The following is a 13571-nucleotide window of genomic DNA, read 5'->3' as shown; positions in this document are numbered from 1 at the left end:
CAAATGTTTGCGGTGACGGCATGCAGAGCTGTTGTTGTGCTATGCAGTCTTCGAAATCCATGTTGATGCTCGGCGAATGGAAATTCTCCTACGAGGCTTGGGAGGAGTAATGCCTCAAGCGTCTTTGCCACTGGTGAGAGACGGCAGATAGGTCTGTACGACTCTCCCAAACTCGGGTCTTTTCCAGGCTTCGGTAGCTGGATTACTTTGCCCTTCTTCCAGACATCGGGAACTATAAAAGTGTTCAAAGACAGGTTGAGGACAGTAGTAAGGTACTCAACTCCAGGTGAATCCAGATTCTTCAACATCAATGTAGAGATTCCGTCGGGGCCCTACGCCTTAGATGATTTGGCGCCACGGATGGCATTCATAACTTCGCCTACGTTAAATTTTGATGGCTGTTCATCGGTTTGGAGGAGGCCACGAATACGGCGAGCCTATCACTCTCGGGATGCACAATAAATTGACGGTTGAACAACCTGGCGCATTTCTTCGGATCACGAATAGTTGCAAGCAAAAATCATACAATGTCGCCCTGTTACGCAAAGAAAATTGCATTTGACCTGCGGGTACAGTAACGGTATCGAAACCTAAAATTTCGCTTAGTCAATGCATTTCTTATGGAAACGAAATTTTCGCCAGAGGTACATACTGCGCTTAAGGCGGAAACATGAACAAATCCTGAGGTCTAATTCGCACATCCGCAATTTTACAATTAACGCTGGTACTACCTTCTTTTTCACGGATTTTTTTTTTTTTTGCAACCAGAGTAAATACATGTGAGCAATATAATTAACACTAACAAACACTCAGTTACAATTAGAAGTTAGACGATCGCGTTTATTTTGCGTAAGAAAATGAAATGTTGCACAGCGACTGTAGTTGTGCTCTCAATGGGCGTCCCCAAATGTAAATTTTCCCTAGATGAAAAAACAAGTTATGACAAAACGAACACATTTCGGCAAATTTTTCCGTTTGTTTTTTATATGGAGTTTCAATAGTACCGGCCTTTAGATTAAGTTGAAAAGAGGGTGCGGGGATTGCCACTATGGACATACATCTCAGACACTAATCGGCTTGTTGTGCGCTCTAAATACAAAATTATTACGGTAGAGCTTCGCATCATTTGGATTATTGCGTTTATTTTATGTAAAAAAACACTGGTTGTGCTCTTTTTGGGCGTCGTGAAATGTAAATTTCCCCTAGATGAAAAACTAGTTATGGCGAAATGTACACTTTTCATCAATATTTTCCGCTGATATTTTTTATTTGGAGTTTCACCGCGAAAATCGAATAAAGTGCCAACCTTAATGCACTAAAACGAAATAATATATTGAAATGTAAACATTAAATTTCAATTGAAAATTTGTACCCGGAAGGAGGACGGATTGAAAAGGTGCAATCCTCAAACTTTCTACTACTGTTACATTTACCTCCATACCGTTATATTTTGGTTGAATTTTTATCTGATTTCGATTACATTAGGGATGATTAGTTATATTATAGTGAAGACTAGAGGTTTATGTTTCTTTACCTCTCCAACATAAAAAACATTATCCATGATCGTCATTATAATGACTACAGGTAAAGAATTAAATTTTTTTTTTATTAAAATGCTGAAAAATCGCTATCGCCGAATGAACTTTTTATTTTTTTTCTATAATCGATTTTGTTCTAGATTGCGATGGCCAAATTTCAATTCGATAACTTTGACGCCGTTACAATCCAATAAGGTTGTCAAACAACGCGCAGCTGTTTACAAACCCTCGACTCTGTGGTCAGTCCGGCAAAAGCACGTAGTTGTTGTTAGTACAGTGTAAATGAACAAAAAAGATGAACGGCAATAACAAAACGAAAAATAATTATTCTATTATTCTTAGCTAATTTTCGCCTACTACACAGAATAGAATATCCTTCAAGGAAAAGTAAAAATTTCAGTGATTAGAGCATGGGGGTATACTGTGAAAAAGTTATGTGTTTGTGAGACAAGACCCCGCTGTGTAAATGAGAAACGGCAATAACAAAACGACAAAAACCTTAAACGTGCAAAAACAACGAAGGAGAGACTCATTGTAAGTTGTAACAAAAAAAAAAGTATTCACATGAGGTGGAACATTACAATGGTATTTTGTTCGAAAAATAGCTGATGTAAAGCCCAATAAAATATTTAATATAACAACGGAAATGATTGTGAAGATTTTGGGGGGGTGCTGGTATCCTTCGATTACAATTCTTATTAGTGAGAACATTTCTTATTAGTTTTGCAATGCACCTTGCACAGTGATGCCAACTAAGAGCTTTGAAGGCTGTTGTTATAGCGTTTTTTTTTATAAGTTGAAGCAATGTAATGTAAATATCGTAAGTGCGGCGTACCTTAATTTGGATAGCGTGTGGGGGAAGAATTTTTCGAATTCAACTTTAATGTATGTTCCGGCAATCGGAAATCGCCAAATCTTTCTGGTTTTAAATCGATCGCATTCGTCTCTGCACTGGTTTCTTTAAAATTATAAAATCTTTTTTTTTTCAGTTCTTTGCCTATGCACGTTTTCTTAATTGTTATATTTCTGCATATCTATCTATTCGATTTCATTCACAATGTAGGTTTAAATTTTGCAACTAGCATTGAAGCCTATTTCTTGGGGACACTTAATTTTTGTTTTTTGAACTCTTCGATTACATGAATACGGAAATGTACAGGTACCATTTTCGATATAGCCACAAGGCTTCTGCCAAAGCCTACAGGTGCTGGTCATTACGTAAAGGGCTGCAGATTCGAAATGGGGTCTTGATTCGAAGTTTATCCACTGGCTCTATAGCTCCGTAATTAGACCAATTCAAGATTACACATCGGTATTATGCTGGCCAGTGATGGAGAAGAAATAAAGTTTGGCAATCTTTACATGGAAGACAGCTTGCCAGAACTCCGGAGGTAGACAAAAGAGTTCTTGGCTTTCGAAAAGAGATAACTAAGCACTATGACGAGAGTTGTAATCGAGCACTGTGCTATAGGCCAAATGACGGTGCACATGGTATCCCACTTAATGATTACTGTTGTTGTTGTTGTCGCCACATTTTCATGTGGAGGGGGCGATCCTCGTCAAGCTACTCTAGGTGAGCATGCTCTTTCCGGTCAAAAGGACCGATCGCTGCGAGAACCGGTTGGCCATTGGTTATTTAAAGGCGCCAATTACTCGCCTTGTCATATCGAGCACTTAAGGAAACATTTTAAATGAAAAATCAGTTAAAGAATGTAAAAATTGTCAGCAACATGAAATTTAAATTTGCTTAAAAGTTTAAAATTAAAGTACGCTAAGAATCTCGTTCCAGCAAAGCAAAATAATCTAATAAATTGCGCCTGAAAGTTTACAGCACCTGAGTTTACAGAAAAGTTCTTGAATTAGCGAGGCGAAGAGTTGTCTAGAGCCGTTCGTGGGTGTTGTAGCAGTGTGTTCATCGGGTCAATCCGGCACATACCACCGGCTGTCATGATACTCTAGTTTGCTAACTTCTTCAGGTGCAATGGGTGGCGGTTGATCACCAAGTACTGTGCTTACTCGGTAGCTATTCACGTGTGAAGTGCCACCGGATCTAAATAGTTACCGGGCTCATGCTCCAGATCATGTGGATCCACCCTGATATCTATGGTGATTGGGATGATCTTTTCAATAACAGCTTAAAAGATACTGCTTAGACAGCATGTAGTTATGCCTTCACAAGGCTACGATGATTTTTGCTTCCTGATGGCGGTGGTCCACATAAGAACAAAGGTGACAGCTCTTCCCAGTACCAAGGGTATAATTTTGTTGTCATAGCCACATTTGCATGTGTACTTTGCGCTCCTCGCCAAGCTCTTATGGGCGAGCAAGCTCGTTCCGAACTATACTATTGAACGCCGCGGGAACATGATGGTCATTGTCGTATAGATCATCATAGGCACTCAGTACTTAAGCAAGAGCCGGTGCCACCCGCCCTCTCACTGACACTCTCACCTCGATACCGCTAATTGCCCGCGAATGCAGTTGCAGCTACTCCGTATGGAGCATTCCACTATCTGCAACCTGTGGACGTGCCCGGTAGCTCCCAACTTCTTCTCCTGATAATGACTACCTTCTCTGATAACGATGAACACCGCACAGATTGAAGTTCAGTTCAGATTGTATGGAAAGAAGACAGGTAGAAGCTAAACAGTGCTGAAGTATCACCCCACTTTGAGGAACTCCCTGTTCACATTACGAGGCTTAGACTTCTAAGCTCTAAATTCCACAAAGGACTGGCGACCAGGCAGATAATTGACTGAATGTAGGTTAACAGCTACGTGTATATACGGGCGGACAACCTTTGCATAACATGATATAGCTCCCATATAAAACGATATTCCGATTTGAGTTTCTTTAGTGGGCGCATTTATTATCGAATGGGCTCCATCGGGTCAATCCGGTACGTACAACCGGCTGCCATGGAATTGACTTTGCGCTTAGTGTTTTGATATGTTGTTGTTAGTGTATCCAAATATTTGCATGTGGAGGTTGCAAAACTACACTATTGCAATATTACTCCAAATATATATTTAGATGTGAACTATGTCTAAATCTGAATCGTTTTCTGTTCATTTAAATAGTCATCTTTGCAAAATTTGAAGAAAATTCGACAAAAGCAATTTTACCCATAAAAACTCCATGAAGGAACGAGGCAAACTTCTCACATATCAATGAGTGCTAACCGATTCAAGTTTTAAGCTCAATGATAAGAGGTCTCTTTTTGATAGCCGAGTCCGAACGGCTTGCCACAGTGCGCCACCTCTTTGTGCAGAAGTTATTACATGGCTTCCATACCAAATGGTGCATTTCATCACAAATGTCGCCAGCATTAGATGGCGATAACCACCGCTGAAATATTTTTCTGATGATCTCGCCAGGATTTGAGCGTCATAGGCGGACATGCTGATCTCTTAATTTTAACATGGACAGCCATACCGATATGACTATAAACCGATGTAGGAAAGATACTGATATATATTACTAAAGAGTTTATCCCGCTGAAATATTTTTCTGATGATCTCGCCAGGATTTGAGCGTCATAGGCGGACATGCTGATCTCTTAATTTTAACATGGACAGCCATACCGATATGACTATAAACCGATGTAGGAAAGATACTGATATATATTACTAAAGAGTTTATCCCTTTTCCTGTTGGGGGTTATAGCAAATTTAGTATATCCTGCATCATAGTTATGATATTTGTCAATCTTGAAATGCAGGAGTGTTTATTGCTATATTCAACTCATAGTAATTTCCAAGCCCTGTCTCTGCAAATAAGGAATGGGCGAGAACACCTAACAAATTACATATCTTCGCACAAAAATACCAAACGGATTAGCCATAATCTTGTTATATAGTTAACATGTTACACTCTCGATGCTACAGACTGGATTTCCATTTCATTGCACCATAATAAAAATCGTGAATTTTCATATTTTCTTTTGCACGCACGCACATCTTTGAAGCAAGGCCATAAAATCAATTGTTAAAAAGTTCCTGGCGGTGTTTTTTCTTTATTTGGAGTTTCCTTTATTGAGCTCCCCTGGCTCATTCGCTCACTTGCCGCCGTGTATATTTGCAATTTCTCCTTTTTTGTTTTTATTCTTTTCTTATATTTTTCCGGTCATTGTTTCGTGTAGTTGTAAAGCGGCGGTTGAGACCAAGAAAAAAAAGCAAAAGTATTCACCACTACATATGCAAGTATGTATGGATGGATAAACTAGACGAAGGAATGGAACAAGTGTAAGCTCCAACACTTGAAAATAGTCCCCAAAATGCAGAGGAAGAGCATTTTGCACCAAGAGCACAGATAAACATAACACATCTTGTATGTTTCGTATGTGTACACAAGTACCCGCACCTCAATTCAGTGTTACCAGACCGTTCTCAGCTTTACTTGGTGGCCCTAGTAAGAACACCTTGATAAATTGTGTTAAGCAATGATTAAGGATGATTAAAATAGCAGAAATAGCAAGTAAAATTCAGCTTTTGGAAAACCTCAATGCAAAACGGAATTCATTTATTACTTATTTTCCACTATATGGCAAGCTTTTAAAAGGGATTTTAGAATAAAGCCTCCTCAGCAAAGCATAATTTTATGTAGGCACAACAAAGAGATTTTACATATACTTCCATGAAAATTGAGAACAGACGAGTTTGTGAGAGAGTTTCAGCACATGTTTGCCAATGAAACCAATGATGGGAAATTACCTAGCTAGTGTACTTTCTTTAGTACCAGCCATCGAATATTGCACCAATATATTTTTCTCATGATTGTAAAGGTAAAAGTAATATTTTCCAATTTTATGACACAATTGCACTTTTTAAGGAGGCCACCGTGGCGTAGACGACGAACGCCTGGGTTCAAATCTCGGCGTGAACATCAACAAATTTTCAGCGGTGATTATTCCGGCCTCTAGGGGTGCCAAAACACCTAACTGACATCAGATTCGTGTTTCTAGGGTCTAAATTAGCGGAGTGCAAAAATTTCAAAAAATCGGTGGTGCGCCTAATAATCTGTAGTTTTTCTGCAGTCATTAATATGAAAGAATCATCCCCTGGTCCCTAATGGAATGTTCATGGGAAATTTATGGCCTTATTCACAAAATTTAATGAAACCTTAAAATAGGTTTATTTGACAGTTCTATACAGACAATCTGTCAAATAATCCTATTTCAAATCTACATTAAGTTTTGTGAATACCAGTGTTAGTATTAAGTAATTGCACTTTCTAAGTATTAAGTAATTGCACTTCCTAATTCAGCAAATTTCGTTGATGTTCTACTTCTGAATATAGACTGAATTCCCTATTGAAGTTATTTGGCCCATGAAGGACTATTTCCCATTAAAGTTGTTAAATTTAGGTGTTATTACACCTCTACACATCAGCGGTGGTTATTCCGGCAAAACTGCACTTTATAGGGCGCACTTCCGATTTCGCTGAAATTTGGTGTGCAGATCTGGGTTGATCCCAGGAATACGAATCCGAAGGGACCAAAACTTTCGCCTTGGGTGGAAGTTGCCAACCAAGGCATTATGGTTATCAAATGAAAGGTAGTATAGAGTAGATTACGAATATGCAAAAACGTGCCCAAAAATTGTACCCGGGAAGTACCAGGGGGTCTTGAGAACTTTTCACATTTTAAAAATCGCTGAATTATTTGGAAAAAAATTTTCTTTAAGAGTTAAGTTTATTACGTTGCATTCCTATCGTGATCTACTCCTTCGCACCTTTTATTGATACCCATATTGCCTATGTTAATACGTTCATAAATTCTCAAGACCCCTTATGTCCTTCCCGGTTCCAATTTTTAAACATAGTTTTGCTTATTGGTAATCTACTCGACAATAACTGTTATTTGTTCTACATCGGAATATAGACTGAACTCCCGTTTGAAGTTATTTGACCCGTGAAGGACTATTTCTTATTGAAGTTGTTAACAGTAGGTGGTATTTTACCTCTATATTTCCTTACCGATCGACCACATCTATAGGGATTTAAGTTCAGAAGAAAAAGCCGATTTTTCGGTTGCAGAAAAGTAGCCTTTTTGACTTTATCCGTTTATAAAAAAACCGGCTTTATTCGACTGTGGAAAATTCATCCTAGACTTCCTTGCTGAATACAGTCCCCATCGGAACACTTTTAGATATACATAGCTGCCACATAGACCGATCTTCTAATCTTAAGTCTTGAGCCATGATTGGAGTGGAGTGGAGTGAATTATTCCTTTCAAACCCCACGCTATATGCGACCTAATTAGATAGTTATAGGCACTTAAAAAAATGGATTCCACTATTTTTTATCTATACTATGAGGCTGAACTTTGCTATGTAAAGTACAATTACGCCTTTCAAGACCTGCATCTATAAATCAATATAGCCAAAATCGATTTTTGGAGCCCATAATTACCACAAATTTTGTCTGAATGATCTTGCAGATACACAAGATTCCTCGTCGCACTGGAAACGGATGAAGAAGAACACCCCTACAGGGACTATGATGAAGAAGAACACAATTGACTTAGTATATCCGAAGAAGATTGCTCTTCTTTCCAATACCTTTTGAGTTCTTATTGTCATGATTGGTCCATATATCCTTTTAGGAGATTTGTCAATGGTCCACATTTGACGTTTTCAACTTTTCCAGAAATTCCTAGTTTTGACCGTCTTAAATCACGGAATTATTTTTCTATATATATACTTGAAGAATTAGATATCCTTTGGCTCTTCTATTCATAATAGAGTTCGAAATTCTGAACTCTGGAGGTCCGAATTTTTTTTTTTTTTCATTTTACCATATTCATGTCCTATAATTTTTTTTTAATTGAGTATGTACCATATTGTCCATAAGGGACATTTCAAACCCTAAAAATTGTCTCCCAGCGAAGTAGAATTGTTTGTACAAACAAGGCTATATTCTGATGCCTTCTTTATCAAAAAATAATTGAAAATGTGATAGATTGTCTAAATAATGTATTGTTGCTCTAGAGCTGCGCACCAGTTTCTGAAAGCACTAAAATTTCGTAAAAAGTACTTTTCTTTCTCAAACATAGAACAATTCTACTGTTCCCATCTCTTATTGTTCATCCCTGCGCAAAAAACAAATATGACCCCCCCATAAGCAGGGATAGAGCGCCCAAATTAGAGTGTTTTTGGAGAGAGAATCAACCCGAGAGAATGTAACAAAAGGAGAATTAATGAAGAGAGTATGAAAAACCGCAAAATCCCGATGTCTGGCAGGCAACGGCGGCGCAACTGAAAACAGAAGCATTTTGTGTGTGTTCTCCTCGCGACGAAGAATTTTCTTCAAACCGATAAAACCAATTTCAATCTCTTTGTGTAAATAATTGTACAAATATAACAAAAAATCTAAATAATTAAGAAAACCACAACAACCAACCAACCAACAACAACCGTTCATCAACAAATTGTGGCAAAAGCATAGGAAACAAAAGAAAATTGATATGAAGTAATCTGCCTGCCGGAGGTTCAGGTTCTTTAATTTCCATGAAAATTGTATGCAAATAAACGACCGACGACGATTCCCAACAGCAAAATCGCGTTTAAATTGTTTGCGTAAAAAAAGTTTTCATTTCATGGGTACTTTTCTATAATATTGAGCCACCACCACCATCATCAGCAACAACAACAACAATATCGTACATACATAGCTAGTAGCCAATACCACGCCGTGAAAAAGTCCCATAATCGCGAAAAACAACAGCAACAACAACAAAAAAAAATAGAACCAACAACAATACAATTCGTCGTTTTTGTCATATAATTTAATTATTTTTCTTTTTGGTTATTGTGTGTCTGTGTCTCATCTCCTCTCTGTTTAGTAAAGTGTGTACAAAAAAAAATAAGAATAAAGTAAACATTTGTGTATATTTTAATTTAAATGGAAGCGAGCGGAGACTATCTGTAAAATTTGTGCATATAATTTTTATGGTGTATATTTATTGAAACTGAAATTTAAATTCGAAATTTCAAGTTTTTCCAAGTGTTTGTTTGCCATTGCTGCTGCTGGTTCTTTACCCTCCTAATAAGATTAAAAAAAAGCGTGGTTCTGAAAATAACGCAATTCCCATTGCTTTGGCACTTCTTTGCCCGTCTGTCTCCTCGCACCTGGTAAACGCGTTCAACGGCAACAAAGACCGACAAAAATTGTCAGTGCTTATTTATTACGGTGGTATTGTGCAAATTGGAAAAAATAACCTTCAATTTTGTGGGATTTTTCAGTCACATCATCGTCGTAGCCGTGCAGCATGAGTCTTTGGAAAAACGGTAAAAATCAATTTTAGTTCACAACTTATCCCCTTTAGACATAAGGTATTTTTTTATACAATTCATTTCTTGAATTTTGAAAAATATACATATACTTGGATTAGTTTGCTAAGCATAAGAGTAGGAAATTTAAAGAAAAATTCTCATTTATTTCTAATTAGAATTATACTTTTTCCCGTTGTTCCTTTTCGCCTCGTCATTCTTGTCCTTTTCTTCCTCTTTCATGTTATGCTTTTTTGCCTTAGCCTTTACACATCTCTTTCGGGTTCTTTTTGGCGCTCGGTGTCTCTGTGCACCGGTCTCTCTTTTGACGCCATGTTTTTTATAATTGTCATGTGCAGGTATGTGCATTATGTTAGCACAATATTAGTGATGCATTTGTTTAAAAAGACAGCCTGTCAAAATGTTTCGCAAAAGTTTTCGAATTAGATTACGGACGAACAAATCGAACATCTAGACTGGGACAATATGGGAGTTAAATTAAAGGTCTGTGTGAATAGAATACAAGTCTGACACTAAAATTTCAATTAAAGCATTTTGGGGACCCATCCACCAAAAATAAAAACTATATGGTTCACATGTAAAACCCGGTTTACACTGCTCTTTAAATCCGGACTTAATGGCTCGATCATCGATAAAATCAGCTAAAGAGTTAAAGTTATTTAAGAACAGAGTAAACATTTTTAAAGGAGCGTAAAAGACGGAATTTTTTCTATTAAAACGGTTACAAAACGTTCTATTTTTTAAAAACTGGCAGAAAATAGTAAAAATGTAGCATATAAAGGGTGGTTCAATTTTAAGGCCGGTGTTGAACGTCATTTCAAGTTTTTTTTTCTGCATTTCTCAATTTCAGTCTTACTCAATTTGAACCATGGAAAGATACACAATCCAGCAAAGTGTTGAAGTTATTCAAAATCAACAACGGCTCTTATAATTCAACCACCCTTTATCTATTTGTCTGACTTATGTATCAACAAACATTTAAAGCTATTTTTTATTGCATATAAAACAAACAAAAATTGAATAAAAAACAGTTAATTGTTCGTAGAAATGTTAAGACAAGAGTTAAGGCCAAACATTTTATTTATATTAAAGTTTTACTACTTGTAACCTAGGCAGATCGAGATACTGTGGCCCTATTACAAGAACAAAAGGGCTGAACTGTGTTTTACGGGGTAGTTCGCCAAAAATAAACTAATTTTTTACATACCCCCTAATTTTGACCCCAGGAACCCGAATACGAAGTTCGTTTTTAGGGCTCGGGCCCGTGGACCCCCCTAGGGGCCAAAAACCCCATTGGGAAAAGTAGTCCAATCTAGGCAATGTGGTTATCAAATGAAAGGTACTGATTAGTAGATTACGAATATGCAAACAAAGGTCCAAAATGTTGACCCGTGAAGGACCTATGGGGTCTTGAGAATTTGGAACCCTCTTAAACCTAGGCAATATGGGTATCAAATTAAAGGTATGAACGAGAAGATTACGAAACATTGGAAGACAAATAGTTTTATTTAAAATACTTTTGCAGTTTCCCACTGTTGGACATATGGAGGAGAAAATATCAAACCCGGCCGAAGGACGGGTGATACTAACCCTTTTTAAATAACTAATAAGATGTTAATTAAGAATTCAGCTGTATGCGTAACTTAAAACTTGCCTTTTTTCTAGTTTTGCTCTTTTCGTTTAAAACACAGAAGTGTCGCAATTATTTTTCACAACTTAAATTTTAAATGGCAAGCAAATAAAAAAACAGCACATGTTTTACATTTTCGGAACGGAAATTGTTATTGCAATCTAGATACATTCAATAATTGCTATAAGCCACTTTTTCTCATATTCGCAAAATTTCCTCTAATTTGAGTACCATATTGTCTATGTTTGACGTCATTTTGCTTGATGAGTGTCCTTACAGGCCTTTTTTAAGTTTTTTTTTTTACTTATTATAAAAATAAAATAATGACTTTTCAGGGCAAATTTTTATTTGTACAAGCCTAGCTTTAAGGCCTAATTTGATTTATGGTCTGAATTTAAGTTAAACTTTTTATAAAAAATCAAGAAAAAATTTTAAATATCGAAATGAAAGGGAAAAAATCAGTTGCTTTTTATTTGAGACAGCTACCTAAAACCTAATAAATTATGTTCTTGATTACTTACACGGTAGTATGCAATAACGTGGGTGTATTTACACACCATTTGTCTAAATGATGAGCATAAACAAAAATATATATTTGTTTTGTAAAATTGTATTTTTTTAGGTGTTTTGTTACATATTTTGATAATTTTATTTAAATGTTTAATGTGTTAATTTTTTGTAGGTATAGGAATATATTTATTAATTCCTATTCTTTTTAATACTTTTATTTTTTTATATTATAATTTTAACTTATGGATATGTTTTTTACTTATCTCAACTCATGTGCTACTATTATGCCAAGAGTTCTAATTTGACATTTTAATGTACACAAATGTATAGCATTTAACTCTCAGAAGATTGCGCTCATCAGCCATCTCTTTTGCCTCTTTTTGTATAGTTTTTTCTCTCTCACACTCTCTGTGTGACAAAGAACCCCCCATTTGTGCTGTGCGCCTATTTTTTCCTACATGTTTTTTCCATTGACATTGCATGTTGTGCCGCTGCTCTTCTCGAGACGGCAAGCTAGCAGCTAGCCAGGCAGTCTTCTTTTATTTTTTGTGCGTATTGTGTTGTTGTTTTCAATAAGCTGCCGCTTTTGTTGTTGTTGTCTTCTTTTTCGCGTTCTGTCACATACATATGATTTTGTTTTCCTTGTATTTATTATCATTCGTCGCTATGTTCTTATTGGCGTCTGTCTTCATATTACATTTCTTCTTGGTTGTTCTTTTCATTTCGCATCGCATATTTTTTTTCTTATTGGATTTTTTTGTTTCGTTGTAGATGTTCTCTTCATTGTGCATTTCTTTGATTTTGCTGTTATTCTTTTACTGCAATCCTTTGCTGAAGTTGGTTGTTTTTGTGATTTTCTGTTGTTTGCATCGATTGTTGCCAGAGACGATTGCGCCGCTTAGCTTCGTAACTAATTTTGCTTTTTTTGTTATTGTTTCAGTTTAAATTATCGTTCGATTTACATGGATATGGTTTTAATTTTAGTTTCTTACCTTAATTGGGTATTTATATTTGTTTTGATTTTTAAATGTACCTATGGTCTTCTTTTTAACCCAAGCCAATTTGCAGTGTTCATTTTAAAGATACAATTTTACAAGCCTGCGTTTTGGCGCCTCATGAAAATTCTTGTTTTTTGTGTATTACCGTTTTTTTATATATGATATGATGATTAATAGCCTTCCTCTTATTTGATCAATTTAAATTAATTTAATTTTTGAACATTTGGTTTATTTTGTTTATTATCTTACTCGGTAGGCATATACTTTGCGAATATTCATTGACTTGTTCTCATACCAGTGTTACCATCGTCATTTGTTATACAAAAAAAAAAAATGAATTTTTGGTGGTACTGGGATCTATTGCTAGAAGGGGAAGGTTAGGCTATAGTGGCATCAAACCCAGTTTTAATGGTTCAATCATCTGTTTTTACATTATAAGATTAGCTGACGTGTGTCATAATGAGAAATGGAAACGTGCTTTAACAAATTAGTAATGACATCCTCTAATGCAGACAAGCCTTTATTTAGATCATCAAAAACCCAACTTGGAACTTTTTTGTATTGCTATACCAGGGCGAGGGCGCGGCGCGTGATACGCAAGACT

General features: G+C 36.4%; 1 protein-coding gene and 1 long non-coding RNA gene across 3 annotated transcripts in view; one reads left to right on the top strand and one right to left on the bottom strand.

The window, feature by feature from the left end:
• Positions 1-1804: 1804 nt before the first annotated feature.
• LOC106081092 (maternal protein pumilio) overlaps positions 1805-13571 on the top strand; it is an 809199-nt gene continuing 797432 nt past the window's right edge. Inside the window, exon 1 of one of the 2 annotated variants that reach the window (XM_059362138.1) lies at positions 1805-2072. The gene's annotated coding sequence lies outside the window, so the exon portion shown is untranslated. Of the gene's footprint in view, positions 2073-9738; positions 9827-13571 lie in introns of those variants that run through there. The other variant, XM_013242815.2, reaches the window with a different exon arrangement.
• Positions 9303-10266, bottom strand: LOC106081094 (uncharacterized). Its single transcript, XR_009396975.1, has 3 exons — positions 9996-10266; positions 9886-9934; positions 9303-9813 (listed from the first exon to the last, which is right to left on the bottom strand). It is a non-coding gene; the product is annotated as an uncharacterized LOC106081094 (long non-coding RNA).

This window comes from Stomoxys calcitrans, chromosome 2, assembly GCF_963082655.1.
Source record: "Stomoxys calcitrans chromosome 2, idStoCalc2.1, whole genome shotgun sequence".
NCBI lineage: Eukaryota > Metazoa > Arthropoda > Insecta > Diptera > Muscidae > Stomoxys > Stomoxys calcitrans.
Note: the sequence above shows the minus strand (reverse complement) of the source record. Positions and strands in the feature narration are given on the sequence as shown.